This window comes from Quercus lobata, chromosome 8 (assembly GCF_001633185.2).
Source record: "Quercus lobata isolate SW786 chromosome 8, ValleyOak3.0 Primary Assembly, whole genome shotgun sequence".
Taxonomy (NCBI): Eukaryota; Viridiplantae; Streptophyta; class Magnoliopsida; order Fagales; family Fagaceae; genus Quercus; species Quercus lobata.
In genome coordinates, this window is record NC_044911.1 from 31,085,745 (window position 1) to 31,102,120 (window position 16,376).

Below are 16,376 nucleotides of genomic sequence, written 5' to 3' on the forward strand. Positions count from 1 at the left end.
ATTGGTCACATCACTCGCCGCCAGTCTCGCCTTGGTGGTTTTGCTCCCTCTCCCTTACCTGAGCCAGCTACGTCTTCTTCAGATGATGGAGATGATGATGGTGATGATGCTTGTTGCTCCGAGATCGATGATGAGATGACTGCCTCTTAGTGATTCACCCTTTGTCACTCTTGACAAAAAGGGAAAGTAGTTTTGTATATGAGAATAGTCTTTTTATGAGGGGGAGCGCTAGCATAGGGATAGACTAGTTAGGGGGAGAGAGTGCTTTAAGAGATGTAATGAGGTTTTGTTGTATTGTTTCTCACTTCATCTACCATGGTCGTGTGACCACTTTTTACATACATTGTATTCTTTTGATATAAGATAATGTATGTTCTTTTCTTCACCTTTGTCTTATATGTGTTGGTTCTTTTCTCTAATTATGCACATGTTTCTTGTATACAACTTGTCTATGTTTCACACTTCATGCCTTGATGAATCTTGTTTAAGTGATTCTGTTAAGACAAGTTGCAAGTCTACCATGCCATGATCTCTCTTTTTGCAAAGTTTTTCAAAAGTTCGTTGTCGAGTTAGACTTATGTATTTTGTAAGTTATGGGATAGTTTTGTTAGACTTCTCTCATAATTTTTGCTTGTGGTTTTATCACAAATTTCCAAATGGGGAGATTGTTAGGGTCATATTTTATAGTAATTAGCTAATCCTTTGACAAAATGCACATTATTTGTAATTGGGTAGATCGAAGATGGGTTTAGTACTTCAAGAAACATGTTGTTCAAGTCAAGTATTAAAGACATGAAAATTGGTCTAAGAAACAAGTGAAAAAAAGTTGTTCATTAAGTCTCGATAGATAGCTCGACAAAAGCCTGCTATCGTGACTTAATATGAAACTTGATAGATAGCTCGACAGCAGCTCGATCTATCGAGAATTACGATTTCAATATTTCCAGATTTGAAATTCGGCCCAGGCTTGTGTATATGTTTAGGGTTTCTTTTCTCACAACCCTAGACATATATAAGGCCTATTTTTAAGAGCCATCATATACGGATATAGAGACCAAGAGACTTATTTTCTCTATGTGAAGTTACTGCGTTTGTACGCCATAGGGTTTTGTAACCAAGTGCTTCCAGATCTTCATTGTTGATGAAGTGAAGAAATTTGCAACCAACAACATCTGTTCAAGTTGCTGGAGTTAGTCACGTACTAGGATTCGTGCAAAGGGTTAGTCACAAATTGGAGATTTGTGCATCAAAAGGAAAGAAAGCTACTACAAGATCAAGTTGATGAGAATCAACAAGCATTCAAGGATCCATTGCATGTTCCAGTTGGGCCTATTACTAAAGCAAGATCCAAGAAGATCAAAGACGCACTTAATGGGCTGATTCAAGAGATTTGGTCTGAAATTAGCAAATCCAAAATAGGAAAATAGCTAAAAAACGTTCTAAATAATAAAAGCCTAAAATTAAGGTAGATCTGGTCTGAAATTAGAAGCTCCAGAATAGGAAAAATATCTACTAACTGATATGGAGCTGGAAAATCAATTAGCCATTAATCCACGCCATAAATCAAGCCCAATTAAGCCAAATCAGCCCTCAATAGCTTGATGATCCAGGAATGATGAGAATCAACAAGCATTCAAGGATCCATTGCATGTTCTAGTTGGGCCTATTAAGATCCAAGAAGATCAAAGACGCACTTAATGGGCTAATTCAAGAGATTTGGGCTGATTCAAATGCGGGACATTCCAAGCTGGGCCCAAAGGAAGATGAAGGCGTAATAAATTTAATTCAAGCTATTGAGGGCTGATTTGGCTTAATTGGGCTTGATTTATGGCGTGGATTAATGGCTGATTGATTTTCCGCTCCATATCAGTTAATAGATATTTTTCCTATTCTGGAGCTTCTAATTTCAGTCCAGATCTACCTTAATTTTAGGCTTTTATTATTTGGAGCATTTTTTAGCTATTTTCCTATTTTGGATTTGCTAATTTCAGACCAAATCTCTTGAATTGGCCCATTAAGTGCGTCTTTGATCTTCTTGGATCTTGCTTTAGTAATTGGCCTAACTGGAACATGCAATGAATCCTTGAATGCTTGTTGATTCTCATCACAAGTCCAATTGGGTATTGGAGCGAAAGTTCAATTATAGGTTGGTATTTCAGGATAGTCCAAGGTAGTTGATAAGATTCTTTATACTTATAATTGCTTGAATGTTGATTAGTAGAGTCTTGGGAGTGGTGACCTTAAAATCACCCGATGAGGGTTTTTGCCTTGCTAAGTTTTCCCCATTTGTCAACAAATCACCATATCTAATTTATTTCCACTTTACTTAATATTTTTGGTGATTTTTTGGTGCCTTCATGATTTGCATGCAATTGAACTTAATTAATCAACTTGGATAATTGAATTAATTAACCGGGGTGAAGCTATCTTAACCCAACAAACTTCTCTCCATGAATTTCAACAACAATAACATCATTATTGTTGTTATTATTAATGTAATTTTTAAGCTTAATTACATATTTTCAATATTAAAAAAAAAAAAAAAAAACACTGATTACAGGAAAAATGACAAGATAACCTAACAAAATAGTTAAGTTCTTTTTTGGAATTTACACCCAAAACATCTATTTTTAAAACAGCTTATCTAAATGCTTAATATAGCTTTAATAATAGAAAACACATATTTTCACATTTTTACCAAACACTTATCTACAATCAAAAGCCTAGAAAATCAATAAGGAAAGAAAATAAAACATGGCATTAAAAGCAAATAAAGCAAAAAAAGAAGGAAATTTGCATTCTACCCAAGTTGGTATACACCATAAGAAATATGTGTATGCATCCTTCTTTAGGCGTACGCACCTGGACTTCAAACATTTTTCCAGCAAACAAACCAAAACAAGAACCCTAGCCACCTAAAACTTGTGCACGCAGGGATGAGGATGTGTACACCGATCATTTCATGCATACGCATTCTCAGGCATATTCTAGGTTCAAAGCAGAATCAGTGAAAACAAAGGAAATGAAGCAAATAGAAATCACAAAACATGTTATCATACTCAAACATCATATTAAAGAATTAAAAACAACATAAACACATGAAATAAACATAAATCAAGGGAGGGAATATGGATCATGGAAAAGATCCATATCTCCACTTCATAGCTTTTAAGTGGTGATGATGATCGATATCTTGGCTGAAATCGACTACCGCAACTGTGTGTGTGGGTCAATTGCTTAAAACAACTCGACTAGGGTGTTTTGTGTAATACCTAAATGGAAAAACTATGACATTTAGTATGACACAAGCTAGAAATTGGAATTCTAGTGAGTGAGAGATTAAAATCTAACAAAATGAATGTTGAAGATCAATCTAAAATTCACTACTTTTGCCATTCTAACCTACAACTAAAAAACTTGTATTTCTAGTGGTATTTTGACAGATTTTTGGTAGGCAAAAATCTCTAATCCTTTGGATTATGAAAATTGGGGTATTTATAGGGGAACAAGTGTTCTAGATTAGGTGCGATGTTTGGGCAGCTAGTTGATCAAGTTGATTGCCCTATAATCTCACCATAATGGAAATGGATTGATTTGAGTCTTATGTCCAGAGGGTGCATACGCCACAGATTGGGTGTTTACAAATCATGTACTTGACGTATGCCTTTTGTAAGTCTTAGGTGGATTAGGCTAGAAATGGGCTTGGTTCTTGGGTCACACTTGGTTTAGGGCTTAATTCTGCGGGTTATTTTTGGATTTATTTACCCATTGGATTTTACACATGGTTTTGATAATTTTGGTAGCAACATTATTTCACGTCATTGGGCTAGGGATATCATGTATAGGTTGGAATGAAATGGGATGTCTACACTTAACAAATAGTAAGGTGATATATCATTCTTTCCAAATATCAAGGTGATTAGACATTAAAAAACTCACTAATCTCAAAAGAGCTCTTATAATTTTTTGCATTCTTAAATATACTAAATGAATAACCTTATAGATTAAACAAAATTAATAACCAATTGTTGTGAAATTTTGCAAATGATTAGCCTAAGATAGATGTTTAATAAAAGCATGGATTCAAGAAGTAGTGCTTTATTAAAATTAATAGAACAATAGACATTTTATAAAAACTACATCAAATGCAACAAGAACCAAACCCATTTCACAATAATATATATATAAATAAATAAATATATATATATATATATATATAAAATGTTAGTTCAATTACAAATTAACAACTAAATATGCAAAAAATTTTGCTACATTAATACTTATATGACAAATTTTAGGCAAGCAAAATAACCTTCTATTTATAAATAACAATAGAAAAGCACATACATATGGACAAATTTGTAGAACCAACCATCAATACTTACAGTAAAAAGAATCTAATCTTGACTTCAAAGCACACCCAAGAAAGCTTCTATGTTAACCTTGAGTTCATTTAGTTAAATTTAAGTTCATGTGGAACCAATCAATAACTTCTACTATATATAGGAATAAAGGGTGTTTTTTAGGATAAAACATGTCCCTCACTATTCATCAAATTATGGTTATGCCATTGTATAAATAAAGAAAAAATTTCTTCAACACAAAAGAGAACAAACCAAAGAAAGAAAAAAAAAGTATATCAAAAATGAAGAAGGAGAGGAGAGAAGCAAGTAGACAAAGTATTTATGCTTGTTTACTGTGCTGTCTCTTTCTCTCTCTCTCTACTAACTTAAAACATTTTCCGTCGATAAATTTTAGTGGATTTTTAATATTTAAATAATATTTATTCAACTTTTTACTACATTAATATCAATGTGAAATATTTTAGGCAAGCAAAAGCAACATACTATTTATAAATAATAATAGGAAAACACATACACATGATTAATTTTGCAAACTAACCATCTATACTTACAGGAAAAAAAAAAATCCAATCTTGACATCAACACACACCTAAAAAGCTTCTAAATTAGCATTGGCTTCAATTTTGTTAAAGCTAAGTTCAAATGGAACTCGTCAATAACATATGCTATTTAAGGACTAAAGTGTCTTACTTTTCAGGATAAAACATATTCCTTAGTATTTCATGAAATTATGATTATTTCATTGTGTAATAAAGAAAAACATTCACCAACACAAAAGAGAACAAAATAAAGAAGAAAAAGAGAAGAAGTCTATCAAATAAAAGAAAAAGAAAGTAGACAAGGCATTTATTCTCTCTTTCTCTTTCTCTCTCTCTCTCTCTCTCTCTCTCTCTCTCTCTCCTTAATAAATTGTGTGGCCAAACGTCATAAATTATAGTGGATTTTTAATATTTAAATATTATTTATTCAACATTTTTTTAATTTTTTTTTTCAAAGACTGTCCTATGGTTTTTTGAGATGCAAAATTGCTAATTGTGTGGCAAAACGTCATAAATTATAGTGGATTTTTAATATTTAAATATTATTTACTCAACCTTTTTTTAAACATTTTTTTCAAAGATCGTCCTATGGTTTTTTAAGATGCAAAATTGCTAATATAATTTTGTATTAGTTTTTTTATTATGTCAATAAAGAAAAATATTCTCCAACACAAAAGAGAACAAAAAAAAGAAAGAAAGAGAGAAGCATGTAGCCAAGACATTTATGCTTGTTCTCTCTCTCTCTCTCTATGCTAACTTAAAACATTTTAAGGCCTATGGCAACAAATTTTAGTATATTTTTAATATTTAAATAGTAAGTAAATTTTATTTATTCAACTTTTTACTATGTTAATATCAATACAACAAAATTTAGGAAGTAAATTAACATACAATTTATGAAGACCAGTAGAAATACACGTACATATGAAGAAATTTGCAGAACTTACTAGCAACAGATAGTGTAAAGAAGAAGCCAATTTTTGCTTCAAAACACACTATGAAAGCTTCTAAGTTAGCCTTAATTTTTCTTCTTAAAAAAAAGTTAGTCCGAGTTTCTTTTTTTTTTTTTTTAAGGAAATGTTAATTTGGAACTCATCTATAACTTATAATATCTATAAGACTAAAGGGTCTAGCTTTTTTAGAAGAGAATATATTCCTTACTAATTCATCAAATTTTGATTATTTCATTGTGTCAAAATTGAAAAATAGTCTCTAACGTATAAGATAACAAACATAGAATGAAAAAGAGAAGCAAGTCTATAATAAAATAAACAAAAAATGTGAGAAGCAAGTAGACATGGCATTTACTCTAGCTTGCTTCTCTCTTTCCCTCCCACTCTCTTCTTAATAAATTTTATGGCCAAAGGTGATAAATTATAGTGGATTTTTAATATTTAAGTATTATTTATTCAACCTTTTGTATTTAATTTTGTTCAAAGATTGTTCAATGGCTTTTTGAGATGTAAAATTGCAAATATAGTTTCCATATTTAGCTTTTTGATTATGTCAATAAAGAAAAATATTCTTCAACACAAAAGAGAACAAAAAAAGAAAGAAAAAGAGAAGCAAGTAATAAAGGCATTTATGCTTGTTTACTTCTCTCTCTCTCTCTCTCTCTCTCTCTCTCTCTCAATTTAAAACATTTGACTTTTTGAGACCTAGGGTGATAAATTTTACTACATTTTTAATATCTTATTATTAAGTAAATATTATATTTTTAAATTTTTACTACATTTAATATCAATATGACAAATTTTCCTTAAGCAAGGCAATCTACAACTTATGAATTATAATAGAAAAACACATAATTATGAACAAATTCACAAAACCAACCATCAATACTAAAAGTAAGAAGAATCCAATGTTTATTTGAAAACACACCAAAGAAACCTTCTAAGTTAGTTTTGGTTTCAATTTTGTTAAAGCTAAGTTCATATGGAACTTCATCTATAACATCTACTATCTAAAGAACTACATGATCTTACATTTTAGGTTAAAACATATTCCTTACTAGTTCATCAAGTTATGATTATTCTGTTGTGTCAATAAAGAAAAATAAATTCTTTCACAAAAAGAAATAAAGAAAGAAAGAAAAAGAGAAGAATGTCTATAAACAAATAAATAAAAAGAAACAAGTAGACAATGCACTTATTCTTGCTTACTTTTCTCTCTCTCTCTCTCTCTCTCAAATTACAATGGATTTTAATATTTAAATATTATTCATTCAACCTTTTTTTTAAAAAAATTTCAAAGACCGTTCTATGGTTTTTTGAGATACAAATTTGTTAATATAGTTTTTGTATTTTTTTTTTTTGATTATGTCAATAAAGAAAATATTCTCCAACACAAAAGAGAATAAAACAAAGAAAGAAAAAGTGAAGCAAGTAGTCAAGGCATTGATGCTTGCTTACTTCTCTGTGTGTGTGTGCGCGCGCACACGCGCGTGCTGAATTAAAACATTTGAGGCCTATGAAAATATTCTCCAACACAAAAGAGAACAAAACAAAGAAAGAAAAAATGAAGCAAGTAGTCAAGGCATTGATGCTTGCTTACTTCTCTCTGTGTGTGTGCGCGCATGCTGAATTAAAACATTTGAGGCCTATGGCAATAAATTTTTGTAGATTTTTAGTGTGAGCTTGGGAAGAACATTTTGTGCGTTTCCCAACAACTGCATTTTTTTTAGTGGGTCCATGGGCACTGTTCATGGGACCCGCAACTTGGGAAAAATACAAATTTAACTTTAAAACTAGGTCCCATAGCACTATTTACACATTTAAAAATTATTTTGTTACAGTGTTTTCAGTTTTTAGCAATAAATAGTATCCAAACAGATTCTTAATATTTAAATATTAATTAAGTATTATTTATTGAACTCTTTACTATATTAATATCAATATGACATGGTTTGGGCAAGGAAAGCAACATATTATTTATGAATAACAATAGAAAAATACATAAATATGAAAAAATTTGTATAATTTAAACATCAATACTTACAGTAAGAAGAATCTAATTTTGGCGTCAAAACATACCTAGGAAAGCTTCTAAGTTAGCCTTGGTTTAAATTTTGTTATAAGATATGTCCATTTGGAACTTATCTATAATTTCTATCGTCTAGGACTAAAGGGTCTTACTTTTTTCAGATAAAACATATACCATTGTATCTATGAAGAAAATTATTCTTCAACACAAAAGAGAACAAATCTAAGAAAAAAAAGAGAAGCTAGTCTATCCAAAAAAAAAGTGAGAAGCAAGTAGACAAGATATTTATTCTTTCTTACTTTTCTTTCTCTCTCTCTCTTGAGCTACTTAATACATTTTGTGGTCTATTGTGATAAATTATTGTGTATTTTTAGGGTAATTCTACCGTACCTCCCCTTTTTTGGGGGGGGTACAATAACCACTTGTAGGCAACCTACAATACCAGGTTACCAAAATATCACATTTGATGGTACCATCTTTATATTGTGTAGTACTAATATCATATGTGATTGTACTTTTGTCACATTTAGTGGTTCCCTTATTTTTTTCTCACATTTAATGGTACCATTCTCACATTATGCAATACCAACATCATATGTGACTATACTTTTGTCATATTTGGTGGTTCTTTTTTTTTTTTTTTTTCTCACATTCGATGGTACTATTCTCACATTGTGCAATACCAATATTACATGTAACTGTACTTTTGTCATATTCGGTGGTTCCCTTATTTTTTCTCACATTTGATGGTACCATCCACACATTGTGCAGTACCAATATCACATGTGACTATACTTTTGTCACATTCGGTGATTCACTTATTTTGTTTTCTCACATTTGATGGTACCATTCTCACATTGTATAGTACCAACATCCCATGTAACTGTATTTTTGTTACATTCGGTGGTTCTCTTATTTTTTTTCTCACATTTGATAGTACCATCTTCACATTGTGCAATACCAACGTCACATGTGACTATACTTTTGTCACATTCAGTGGTTCCTTTATATTTTCTCACATTTGATGGTATCATCTTCACATTGTACAGTATCAACGTCACATGTGATTGTACTTTTGTCACATTCGGTGGTTCCCTTATTTTTTTTCACATTTGATGGTACCATTCTCATATTGTGTAGTACCAACATCCCATGTGACTGTACTTTTGTCACATTCGGTAGTTCCCTTAATTTTTTTTCTCACATTTGATAGTACCATCCTCACATTGTGCAGCACCAACGTCACATATGACTGTACTTTTGTCACATTCAGTGGTTCACTTATATTTTCTCACATTTGATAGTGTCATCTTCACATTATGTAGTACCAATGTCACATGTAACTGTATTTTTGTCACATTCGGTGGTTCCCTTATTTTTTCTCACATTTGATGGTACTATCCTTATATTGTGCAGTACCAACATCATAATTTTGTCATATTTGATAGTTCCCTTTTTTTTCTCACATTTGATAAATATCATCCTTACATTGTGCAGTACCAACATCACATGTGACTATATCCTTTTTTTTTCCTCACATTCGATGGTACCATTCTCATATTGTGCAATACCAATATTACATGTGACTGTACTTTTGTCACATTCGGTAGTTCCCTTATTTTTTTTCTCACATTTGATGGTATCATCCACCCATTATGCAATACCAACATCACATATGACTATACTTTTATTACATTCGGTGGTTCACTTTTTTTTTTTCACATTTGATGGTACTATCCTCACATTGTGTAGTACCAACATCACATGTGACTGTACTTTTGTCACATTCGGTGATTCCTTTATTTTTTTTTTTCACATTTAATGGTACTATCTTCACATTTTGCAATACATGTGACTGTATTTTTGTCACATTTGATGGTTTCCTTATTTTTTTCTCACATTTGATGGTACCATCCTCACATTGGGTAGTACTAACTTCACATGTGACAGTACTTTTGTCACATTCGGTGGTTCCCTTATTTTTTATCACATTGAATGATACCATCCTTATATTGTACAGTACCAATATCACATGTGACTATAGTTTTGTCACATTTGGTGGTTCCTTTTTTTTTTTCACATTTGATAATATCATCCTTACATTGTGCAGTACCAACATCACATGTGACTGTATCCCTTATTTTTTTCTCACATTTGATGTTACCATCCTCACATTATATAGTACCAACATCATATGTAACTGTACTTTTGTCACATTTGGTGGTTCCCTTATTTTTTGTCACATTCGGTGATTCCCATAGTTTTTCTCACATTTAATGGTATCATTCTCACATTGTGCATTCAGTTTACTGATTCTCGTGCATTATCACCCCCAATACCTAGAGAATATCTAAAAATACCTTTAGAAACATAAAAAATGCCGAAATACCATTAGTACCTAAAAAATGACTAAAATGACCCTAAAAACTTAGAGAGGACCGAAATTCCCTTAAAAACCTAAAAAATGATCAAGATTCCCCCAATTCCCTCTAAAATTACTAAAATACCCATAAAACTTGAAAGTGACCAAAATACCCTTAAAACCCTCTAAAATTACCAGAATACCCTCGCAACCTAAAAAAAATCATCAAAATACTCTTAAAGCCTAAAAAAAGACCAAATGACCCTAAAAATTTTTTTAAAAAATTGACTAATATACCCTTAGAACTTAAAAAATGACTCTATGCCCCTAAACCTAAGAAATTGTTGAAATAACCTAAGAACCTATAAAATGATCGAAATACCCTCGAAACCTAAAAATAACCAAAATACCACTAAAACTTGAAAATGAAAAAAATACCCCTAAAATCCTCTAAAATTATCGGAATACACGTAGAAACTAAAAAATTATCAAACTACCCTTAGAACCTAAAAAATGACCGGATGACCCTAAAACCTAAAAAAATGAATAAAATATCTTTAGTACCTAAAACATGACTGGAATACTTCTAGAACCTAAAAAATTACCGAAGCATAGAGAGAAATCTGATTTGTTGTTTTCTCTCTCCCGTTTTTTTTTTGTTTATATATATATATATATATCCTGCTTTACCGGTAACCAATTTCCACTCGAATTAAATGAATGGTTAAGATCAAAACACCATTAATTTAATGGCTCAAATTTAGTTGGGTATCATACCCCTGAACAAGTGGAGGTACGATAGAATGACCCGCAGTATTAACATTTGAAATTGAGACAGATTTACAGAGGAGAACCTTCATAAATACAAATAAAATGACAATACATTTGAAAATTAAAACTTGCAAGAGGTCAATATTTGGATTGTAGTTTTAGTTGAGGCAATCAATTTAGAAATATACTGTCAAAGCTTCAACAACTTTCTTGGACTTTGTAGACACTTGATTTTGCACCCATGATTTAATCAAGGAAGATGACTCGAGTGACCAATCATATACCCAAAATTCATGATTGCATTACATGCATTAATTTATTCATTGCATATCATAAAAATGATCTTGAAGATCTAACGGTCGTGACGGTATGCCCGGTTTCCAAATCAGACCGTCGAATCGAAAAATATCAAATGATCAAGTCTGCATGGTCAACATGCATTGTATCTAGGTAGAGTTGACCACACATGATTAATTTAAATTAATTCTGATTGATTAAAAATTAAAATTAATTAAATAATTTTGTGATTGGTTAATAGTTAGTGTCAAAAATAGGATTGCTTGCATGGGAATAAAGGGTAATTGGATAATGATAAAATTATGGATAATCTAGACTTTATCAAGATCTATTTTAGAGTATTTATCTACAAGATAATTATTGCTGAAAAGACCTGAATTATCCTGTAAAGAGATTAAATTTTAGAATACGGATTAAAAGCGCGTCTAAGTACAAGTCCCGGCTCAAGAAAACCTAAAAAAAGGAGTTCAAAATGCACTCGAACTCGAAAGCAGGATTGACACCCAAAAGTGCCATTCGGCACTTTTGGAGTGCCGATCGGCACTTTCAACGTGCCAAATGGCACACATTAGGGTTTTGGCCTGAAGGCATTTGGGTGATGTTAAAACACACCTTTTTCGATTTTTTAGCGATAAGGACGCATCCCGGTTTGTATTTTGATCGTCTAAGCTATTTTTTCGAGTCTCTCAACCTCTATAAATAGAGATTGGATCTCAAAATTCAGCACACTTTTTGACGTTCTTAGATTTCCTCTCTTTTTGATTCCCCTTTTTGATATTCTCTCTCTTACGTTAAAGAGGTTCTGGAGGCTTTAGTCTTAAGAATTTCTTTTTTGTAAGCAAGGATTTTTAGGTTTCAAAGATAATTGCATAAATTTCTTTGAACCCTAAAATATTCTCTCAAGAAAAAGAGTACGTCCTTGCAAGAGGTAGTTTTTTCTTCTTCTATCTCTTTCAATTTGGTGATGCTTGAATAAATATTTGTTTAGTTTTGATATTTAAATGCTCATATCATGTGTTGTTGATATTTTCTCTATTGGAATATGTTTTTGATGTTTTTGTTGTCAAGATCTATTTTTTTTGTTTCAAAAATCTGATTGTTATCATATCTTTTCTCAATCAAAAAACTGATTTGCATATTTATTAGATGCAGATTTGAATTTTTCTCAATCAAAAAACTGATTTGCATCTTCATTAGATGAAGATCTGAATTTTTCTGAAATCAAAAACTAATTTGCATCTTCATTAGATGCAGAACTGAATTTTTCTCAAATCAAAAATAGATTTGCATCTTCATTAGATGCAAAACTAATTTTTTCAAAATCAAAAATTGATTTGCATCTTCATTAGATGCATATTTGAATTTTTTTGAAATCAAAAAAACTAATTTGCATCTTCACTAGATGCAGATCTGAATTTTTTAAATAAAAAAAAAAAAATTGATTTGCATCTTCATTAGATGCAAATCTGAATTTTTCAAAATCAAAAACTGATTTGCATCTTCATTAGATGCAAATCTAAATTTTTTCAAAACAAAAACTAATTTGTATCTTCCTTAGATACAAATCTAAAATTTTCAAATCTAAAAAATCGATCTACATCTTCTTTAGATATAGATCTAAATTTTTGTTAACACAACAAATTTTGAAGTAAAAAAAAGTCATGAATAGTTTTGTTTGTTTTGCTTGATGCATGTAGCATGGTTTATTTCAAGAATATGGTTCTCTTCTAAAAAATCTTTTTCTTATTTTATTTTACATAAAAACACAGATCTGATTTTTTCTAGCTCTCTACAAATTTAAATTATTTGTTATAAAACAATTCTAATTCTTTTTAATACAAACCAAAAACCAATTTTTCTAGTTTTTAAAAACAGATCTAATATTTTTAATAAAAAAAAAAAAAAAACAAAAGACTTTGTTTTATTTAATAAACACAAATCTGAATTTTCTATGCCAAAAACTATTTTTTTTTTTACATGTACAAAAACAAATCTTATTTTTCTAAACCAAACCAATTTTTATTTTTTATCACAACACAGATTTGAATTTTTTAACAAAGAAGAGGATGCATTCATAAATAGACTTATGTGATTTAGTTTTTCATGTGTGCAACATATCATTCATGTCATGCATAAAAGGGGTACATTGGTCATGAGAGTCTAGAAGACTAGACTCTGTCTGGGCGGAATGGGTGCCTAACACCTTCCCATTCCATAACCTAGCCTCCGAATATAGTGTCTTTGGATAGGTAGACCTAGGTTTTATCTTTATTTTTATTTTTGGTAGTTTGTAACTAGGATCCAAAGCCATGTAATATGCAATTTACCAAATGTATACTTTTTTATTCAATCAATGAGAATAGAACAATTCAGTCATGTAAATTTGTATTTTTTTTTTTTTTTTGTATAAAAAATAAGTGGCGACCCCACACCACTTACCCAAAAAGAGAGGTGCCCTAAAAAAGTACCCAAATCTCTTTTTTGAGAGGCACCTAATTTTCCCGATCTTTCACAGTGGCGACTCTGTTGGGGATGTCGAGGGCTAAGCTTCGTATTAGATTTAAGTGACCAAATGTGTACCCTTGTTTTGCATGATATTGTTGTTTGATTGTTTATTTATGTTTCTTGAGATATTGTATGATATTTTGTTGTATGTATTGTTGGTTAAAATCTTTTCTTAACTGTCATGGTGTGTGCCATCCAAACAACAAATATGTATGCACCCCTCTCAACAACAATGTGGTGGTAGTAACCATGTATCACTGGTCTTTATTAGATTCGGATACCCAGTGGCGAACTCACCAACTCATTGCCTAAAGTTACTAGATCATTTCTTGTTGACTGTAAAGGACAGACTATGCCGTTCGGACCAACACAATGTTCATTACATTACAAGTTGAGAGATGTAACGTCCTAGCTATGGGAAACAATAAAAAAACAAACCCACCCTACAACGTAATGACTTAGAACCTACCCTTAGGCCGGTCCTTGTTAAAATTGCATTGCATGTTGTGTGTATTTTTTTGGTTGATTGATTGATGTGGATGAGGACCTACCTTTGATTAAAACGACCAAGCCTGTCATTAGGGGAGAATTTGGTCAAGATTCGAAGGAAGGCTGCAGAGAGAACCTAAGGCCGACACTCAAGCTAGTAGCTCTAGTTCCAAGCCCATCACTCCCATCATGGTACTGAAGCTCATAAGCATAGAGGACACTTCACTATTGCAACATCACAATCACATATTCGACCTACAAGACACTTCAAACCCCAATTAAATCACCCAATATTAACAAATGGGGGGAGACACTTCAAACCCCAATCAAATTACCAAGCACCAACATACACGGGGAGACACTTTGAACCCCAATCAAGCAACCCAATACCTACAAATGGGGCGAGACACTTCAAACCCCAATCAAATGGCCCAACATCCACAAATAGGGGGAGACACTTCAAACCCCAAGACATCGATCTAAATGACCCAGCAAAAATTGCCCACATCATAAGGAGGGGAGACACTTCAAACCCCACATTTGGAAACTAACAAGCCTACAGACATGGAGATTGACGAAGAAGCCACAGATTATATGGATGAAGATCTTGTAGTACTGATGTTGAGGGAAGAAGGGACTTACTAGGAGCTACCTGCCATCGTTGAAGCCATTACTGAGTTAAAGAACTGGGCATGGAAGGGAGCCACCCACCCCATGGAGGACTATGTGAAGAAGATCAAGACCGTCAAGTCAGTCACTCTTGCCAAGAAGATCAAGACCGTCGAGCCAGTTACCTCTGCCAAAAACATTGTTTCTGTCTCTATTGAGTCCATTTTTGCTAGTATTTCGATTCCTGTTAAGTCTGTTTGTGATAGTATTCCAGTTGAGTCTGACTTAGTTAAGTCTATTGAGTCTATTAAGTTTGTTGAGTCTATTGAGAACTTTTTTCATTATAATATGACTTCTGATTCTGCTTATTTGTTGGCTTTGAATGTTTTTATTTCTGAAATTGGTAAAGAAACTCTTAATAATAAGGAATTAAAACAAGGACATCTAGAACCCATAAAAGAAGAAACCCAACCCATTAACCTAGGAACTAATGATGAACCTAATATAATACAAGTGGGCAATACCTTAACCATTTTTGAGAAAGATGCATTAGTGGCACTGCTGACAAAGTTCAAAGAGGTTTTTGTGTGGTCAAACGAAGACATGCTTGGGATTGATACAGATATAGTACAACATTGCATTCCAACAGATCCAACCATAAAGCCAGTTAAGTAGAAATTGAGAAGGATAAAGCCAGAGTGGACTCTCAAGATCAAGGAAGAGGTTGAGAAACAGTACAATGCAGGATTCCTAAAGGTGATCAATTACCCAGAATGGTTAGCTAATGTGGTTCCGGAACCAAAGAAGGATGGGAAGGTTAGAATGTGTGTAGACTTTCGAGATTTGAACAAGGCCAGCCCAAAAGATGACTTTCATTTGCCTCACATTGATATCTTGGTTGACAACACAGTAGGTCATGCTTTGCTATCGTTTATGGATGGATTTTCAGGATATAATCGGATTAAGATGGTTCCAGAAGATATGGAGAAAACCTCCTTTATTACACCATGGGGGACATATTGCTACAAGGTCATGCCATTTTGGCCTTAAAAATGCCGGTGCTACTTATGAACGTGCAGCCACCACTTTGTTGCATGATTTGATCCACAAAGAAGTGGAAATGTATGTTGATGATATGATAGTGAAGTCCAAAGACCATGAAGGACATATGCTAGCTTTACAGAAGTTCTTTGAAAGGATCCAGTTCTACAAGTTGCGGTTGAATCCAAAGAAGTGCACTTTCAGGGTCACATTCGGAAAGCTACCGGGGTTTATTGTAAGCCAGAAGGGAATAGAAGTTGATCCTGACAAAATGAAGGCAATTGTAGAGATGAAACCTCCAAGAATTGAAAAGGAGATTCAAGGGTTTCTGGGGAGGATACAGTACATCAGTAGATTCATAGCCTGGCTCACCATGACACGTGAATCAATCTTCCGACTACTCAAGAAGGAAGTTCC